This window comes from Palaemon carinicauda, chromosome 10, assembly GCF_036898095.1.
Source record: "Palaemon carinicauda isolate YSFRI2023 chromosome 10, ASM3689809v2, whole genome shotgun sequence".
NCBI classification, from domain to species: Eukaryota; Metazoa; Arthropoda; class Malacostraca; order Decapoda; family Palaemonidae; genus Palaemon; species Palaemon carinicauda.
This window is the reverse complement of record NC_090734.1, coordinates 96524948-96532240: the sequence shown is the minus strand read 5'-3', so window position 1 is coordinate 96532240 and position 7293 is coordinate 96524948. Positions and strand designations below refer to the sequence as shown.

The following is a 7293-nucleotide window of genomic DNA, read 5'->3' as shown; positions in this document are numbered from 1 at the left end:
GTGTTTGTTCAAATGTTCACATGCAGCTACTGAATGTCTATGCCCCTGCTGGAAGTAGCAAAAAGAAAGAAAGAGAACAGCTCTTTTGTAAAGATATTATGTATTTTTTTGCGAAATAATATAAGTAACCTTATATTGGGTGGAGATTGGAACTCCATTACTAGTATGAGGGATTGTTCAAATTCAGATAGTTGCCTTTTATCTAAATCTCTTGTGTGCCTTAAAAATAATTTGAAATTGAAAGACGCCTGGTTTCTCCTAAACCATCATGTGGAGTATACATATATTAGGGAAAACTATGGCTCAAGGTTAGATAGATTTTATGTAAGAGATTTGCAAAATCACGTAAGTGATATTCGAAATATACCTGTAAGCTGGTCTGACCATTTCATAATCAAACTAACAATGAAATTGGAGAATGTTATATCATTAGGTAAAGGGTATTGGAAACTCAATTGTAATATTTTGAATAACGATTTAGTTAAAGAAAATTTTATGATGGCTTGGTCTGAGATTAGAAATAAGAAAGGCAAATTTGAAAATATTAAATGTTGGTGGGACTTTGCAAAAGAACAACTAAAATCCTTTTTTGTAAGTTGTTCAAAGCAAATTAATCGGGAGAGATACGGACTACTTAATTTACTAAATTATCAGTTAAAAGAGGAAATTAGGAAATCGACCTTGAATGCTGAGAAAATGTCTTTAGTGAATTCATTAAAATTAAGAATAAATAGTATTCAAGATGAAATATGTGAAGGGATAAAAATAAGAGCCAAAGTTGATGATAAATTAAAAGGAGAACAAGTGTCAGCCTATCTACTTGGGAAGGAAAAAAATACTAAAACCTTTCTGAATAAGATTAGGAGAGAAGATGGTAACGAAATTGTTAATCCCGATGCAATTATTTTATATGTAAGAGACTATTTTGAAAACCTCTTTAAAAAAGAAAAATGTAATAAACATAGTCAACAGATGTTTCTCAATTTAATCAATAATGTTATAGACGAAAATGAAAATGATATATTAACAGCAGATGTGACAGAGTCTGAGGTATTTGCAGCCCTTCGTGGAATGAAAAATGGGAAAAGTCCAGGAATAGACGGTCTTCCCGTAGAATTTTATAAGACATTTTGGAAAGATATCAAGCAAGATTTTGTAACCCTAATGAAATTTGTGTTTAAGAATAAGACCGCTGTAAAACTAAATAAAGGAATCATTACTCTCATGCCGAAAGGAGGAGACTTAGATCATATTATTAATTGGAGACCAATAACAATGCTAAATGTAGATTTTAAAGTCATAGCTAAAATAATAACTAACAGATTTAAAAATTTATTAAATTTAATAATAACCTCTGAACAGTTCAGCTGTCTTGAAAATAGGTCAATAATCAATTTAAACGTTTTAATGAGGGATATTATGGTTTACACAAATGAAAATAACAAGGAGGCAGCTTTGATAAACTTAGACTGGTCAAAAGCTTTTGATCGTGTAGATCATGAACTCTTATTTGCAATATTAGAGAAATTTGGTTTCGACAGTAGTTTTATCCAGTTGATACAAATGTTATATGAAGATGCTGAAAGTGTTGTAAGCATAAACGGCAACCTCTCTAATCCATTTTTAATTAGAAAATCTGTGAGGCAGGGATGTCCATTATCCATGATGTTATTTATTGTGTATCAAGAACCTTTCTACAGAATGATAAAAAGACAGCTTTCAGAGTCTTCCTTAAAATTACCAAATCAACTGAATGTGTCTGTTTTTGGTTATGCTGATGATTCTGTTATTATTGTAACTCGTGACGAAGGTCTTTTAGAATGTATAAATGTAATCAACGAATATGAAAAAGCGTCTGGTGCCATTTTGAATAAAAGCAAGACTTCCATTTTAGGTATAGGATGTTAGAAAAACCGCACGGTGTGGCCAATTAATGGCTACCAGTTTCTTCAGGATTCATGTAAAGTATTAGGAGTTTACCATACTAATAATTATCAGGAAAGTGTTGAGTTGAACTGGTCTTCTTTGGAAGATAAGATTACCAAGATGGTTGGTATTTTTCAGAATAGGAGACTGACAATATTTCAAAAGTCAATTGTAATAAATTGTAAGATCTTAGCAAAAACATGGTATATATCACATGTTTATCCAATACCAAATACATGTGCTCAAAGAATTCAGAGATGTTTGTATAAATACATGTGGAATAGCAGTTATGAACCAATTACAAGAAAAACTATGTTTTTAGATAAATTAAAAGGGGGAGTTGGAATATTTAATATTTTGTGCAAATCAAAAGCCATAATGTTCCATACATTTCTGAAAAATTGTATAAATAGATGTTTTGTTTATGAAATGCTGTATTTTTTTCTGTAAAATTCGGGCAACTTTTCTAATTGAAACCAAAATTGAATATAAAGATTGCACTATTTTTATCCCTGTATATTATAGCATGATGATTGATATTCATAGAAAAGTCTATCGCTTAAAGCATTATCCAAATGTGTCAAATAAAGAAACTTATTGGTTGCTTATGAATTGTGAAGATTACAAACCCTAGATAGAACTACTGTATCCCCTATTCAATTGGACTTTGATTTGGAAACATGTAAACAACAAGTATATTGATAAGAACAGCAGGGAAATACTTTATAGGTATACTCATGAAATACTAAATACAAATGACAGGTTGTACATCATGAATTTAACAAATGAGAATAAATGTCTATTTTGTGGTGCTGTAGAAAATAACATGCATTTTATTTATTTCTGTCCATCACTAAAGCAAATAATATACTGGTTTAAGACACTTTTAAAAAATTGTTGTAAGATCAAGACAAACAGTTTGCTTAAGATTTTGAAATTAGACTTTGAAACTGTGTCAAATAAGGATGAAAATACTGCAATGGTTTTGATATAGGATTTTTTAGCAGGAGTGTGGTATGGGCGATCAATAGGACTGTTAACAGATGACCCAAATTTACTTATATTCATAAGAAATAGAATGTTAAAAACAAAAAAATTAATAAGGAATACTTTTAAAAAAAGAATTAAATAAGATATTTACAAAAAAGTACATTTATGATAATTACTTAAATATGTAACATAATTATAAGTTAAGAACGTTTGTACAATAAAAGTTATTGCATATTATATATTTATTGATTGATTTAATTTGTATTGAGCTGATTTATAACTATGTAAAACAATGTATTTCACATCAGTATTTTGCAAAGAATAATTACGTATATAATGTAAATTGCTAAGATGTAATTGTATTTTTATAATAAAAGATAAAAAAAAAATTGCTTAATATAGCTAATTTGTACGTAAATTCTTATTTTTTGTGTATAATTTTAAATAGTTTTATTGGAGACGTAATATTATATAATTAATGGATTTTAGATCGTAGTAAAATGCCATCGTCAATGAATTTTAATAGGCTATTACTATTTAAGAACCTTCTAAGGTAAATACATTCCTTATGCAACATAATACCCATTGTTTTATGGAATAAAGGAACTACTACTACTACTATTATTATTATTATTATTATTATTATTATTATTATTATTATTATTATTATTATTATTATTATTATTATTATTATTTAATGAATTATGCTGCCTTACCCCATCGACAAAAGGAAAACAGACCCATTTTTTTTTAATCTACTTTCTTTCTTCCTTTCTTTATAGATTGCCCCAACACATGGATGGAACACGGAAATAACCATAGGAAAAAATGAATGAAAATCACAAAGCCTGACAAGAGGGAGCGTGGACAGCGATCTCAACTCCATTTTGTTTCCAGTGTGGTATTTCCACCCTTTGCTACTGCTGTGGCGAGATGTTGCAAGGACAACCCCCACACCTGAATCACACTTACTGACAATGGTCTCCACAAAACAAACTTTCCCCTTACGTAATCTACAACCGGACTCATAGACAAAAAGGACGAAATGAAGAAAATAAAACATAACCTTAAAACTATATTTCTTAAAACTTAGCAATAAATCATACCCCATCCACAATCAAACTTAACACTTTAAACTAATCAAAACTTAACACTAAATATATAATTCATATAAACCCAAAAATAAATTCCTAACAAAACTTAAAACTAAACCGCACACCAACACCAAATACGTATATATATATATATATATATATATATATATATATATATATATATATATATATATATATATATATATATATATATATATATATATATTATATATATATATATATATATATATATATATATATATATGTATATATATATATATATATATATATATATATATATATATATATATATATATATATATATATATATATATATATAATATATATATATATATATTATATATATATATATATATATATATACTGTATATATTTTATGGACACCAACAGTCATCCACACACTGCCAACTGTCTTTTGCAGCCCACTACCACAGCTTTGTGGTCAACAATCCACTCGGTGGCAATTTGCCACAACTGTCTCGGTGATTAGGGTGGTACTTATAATCATCAATATCATCATCATCATTAATCGAAAGTAAACGGGCCAGGTAATCAACAATCGTCAAGCCAAAGAGCAGTCTAAAGATAATCAGTTCCAGGCCAGGTCATCAACAGTGAATTTCACAAAAAAATCTCTCTCAAAGGAGGAATCACGGCTGTTTTTAAATAAATAAACACTTCCACGCTGGTAATAATAATGAAGTAAATCCAGCGTTCAATTAACTGCCTTAAGCTGCAGTCAAATAAAAAAAGCATTCGCTACGAAACATTCACCACTGTCGTAACCTAACTAAAACATTAAACAATCTCATTTAAACATACAGTCTTTCTCACCACCAACGATCAATACACTAACTACTTTCGTTCGCTAACACAATCTCTCTCTCTCTCTCTCTCTCTCTCTCTCTCTCTCTCTCTCTCCTCTCTCTCTCTCTCTCTCTCTCTCTCTCTCACAGGATTTGGCAAAAAACCAAAAATTAAAATGAAGCAACAATAAATCCTCCACATTCCTCCCCCCTTACTTTGCCAAATCCTACTCACACAAGACTTACAATATTTTTTTCATAACCCAGTCGCAGTTGGGAACAGGACCTCTACTCCGAGTGACTGGGCCCCATATACTCTCTCATTCATTTCTTCCTTATCACAATCATTCGCTACATTACCACTATTCCTATCTAAATCCCTATCATCTAATATATCATGTGCAATCATATCTACCCCGTTCTCATCTGGCCCTAAAATTACACTCATTTCTGTAAACAGTTCATCGATTTCATCAAAAACATTCTCAACTTTAGCAAAAGATTCATTCATACTACTATTCATTCTCCTATCTCTCACTCTCGCATTCGTCATCCTTTCTTTTACATCATCTAATGGAAAACCACACACACTATAGGTATCATTCATACTCAGCCATGATTCATCTGTATTAACTTATTCACCTTCCATACACACTTGTACATTTACACCCTTGTCATACTTATTTTTATTCTCACCTTTACTTATGAAATTTCCCCTTCTTTCATCTCTACTTAAAACTTTCAAACGCCTCTTTTTCCTATATTCAACTAACACTAATTGTTTATTTTCCAGGCCTAACTTCTCATGCATACTAGATTCATACTTTCTCATTTCCAACCAATTATTCATCCCATTCTCACAAACATTGATCCTATTCCTTCCACACACACAGGAGGACTCACCTAGCTGAACCCTCTTACACTCTAGTTTCCCGAACATCCTAGCTGATTTATTCCCTTCTTCCTACATACCCTAGCTACATGCCCATCTACACCACATTCAGTACACTTACCCCGCGGCTCCTTGCACATTCTAGCATAATGACCATCCTTACAACAATTGCCGCAAATCACATTTGTACGATTACTCCGGCATCCACCCGCTATGTGCCCAGTCAAACCATACCGATAACATTTATCCCCTTTCTCTTTTTTACACTCGCCAATGCGATGCCCTGTCTCTTCACACCCGAAAAATGCTCCTAACGCCCATCTACACTCATTCTCCTTATGCCCTACTTTCCCACTCCTATAACACTTCTCTTCACGGACACAACTACCTGACCTACCTCGCTGCGCACTAGCACTCCTATCCCTCCAAACCTGATTCCCTCGCCAAAACCCTTCATTGGTCATTACAGGTATTTGCACATTACAAGCCCTGACACTTCTATCTACTACACTATTAGCTACCCTCATCGGTCCTCTCATAACAGCATCTCTAAAACTAACAAATTCTGGCACACTTTCCTCCATTCCACTTCTTACACTCACAGATTTACTTTCTTTCTTACATCTATCTAACTCATAATCCTCAACTATCTCTAGTATATCATCCTATGTCAATCTTTCTTGCGTCCACCTCATTTTCTCCTTCCGTTTCAAATTAATAAATTCACACACATTCTCAGGTACTGTTGCCAAAAACTTCCTCATTAACTCTTTATTCTCATTTATGCCTTCATCCCCATACTTCTTCCTAGCTAACGTTTCCAACCTACATACGTACATTGATAAAGCTTCTCCTGCACTCATCCTTGCCTCATCAAAATCATTCTTACGCTTATACCTAACACTCCCTTTTATACGTTTTACCTATTCAATTATTCTCTTTTTCACACTTTCATAATCAACGTCACCTACACTCATTATCACTCCATACATCGTCAACAAATACCCAGTCAAATATTCTCCTAACTCCCTAGCCCAAACTCTTTTACTATGACCATACTTATCCTGACAATACCTCTCATACTCCTTGAAAAACTCGTATACATCCCTACTTCTATGCTCATTGAACATTTTATACCATGGTACCTCTCTCATAAACAGTCTTACACACGTCACGTTCATTCTCACTGCTATCATCGCTGCTACCTTCCTTCTTGTTTCCTAATTCCTCGCTAGAGTATAAAGAATCTAATCCCACACTCATACTCCTATCCTTGATCATACTCTTCCTACCCCTTTTCTTACTCACCACTTTCACCCATTCATGATCATCCTTGCTATCATCCTCACACTTTTTCATCTCTTTCTTCGCATCACTTTTACCATTCCTCTCATTCTTCCTATTACATTTCTGTTCAACCTTTCTATTCCTAATTCCCTTATTTTCAATCTCACTATCACTATTACTATTACTATCACTATCACTTCCTATCCCATTATCACCTACCTTAACTTTCTCTTCCACTATCAACCCATTACCAGTAGCAGAGGCCACTCCTCCGACT

The 7293-nt window shown here is 32.4% G+C and overlaps 1 pseudogene; it reads right to left on the bottom strand.

The window, feature by feature from the left end:
- Window positions 1-4863: 4863 nt before the first annotated feature.
- LOC137648442 (uncharacterized) lies at window positions 4864-6992 on the bottom strand (annotated as a pseudogene).
- Window positions 6993-7293: the final 301 nt, after the last annotated feature.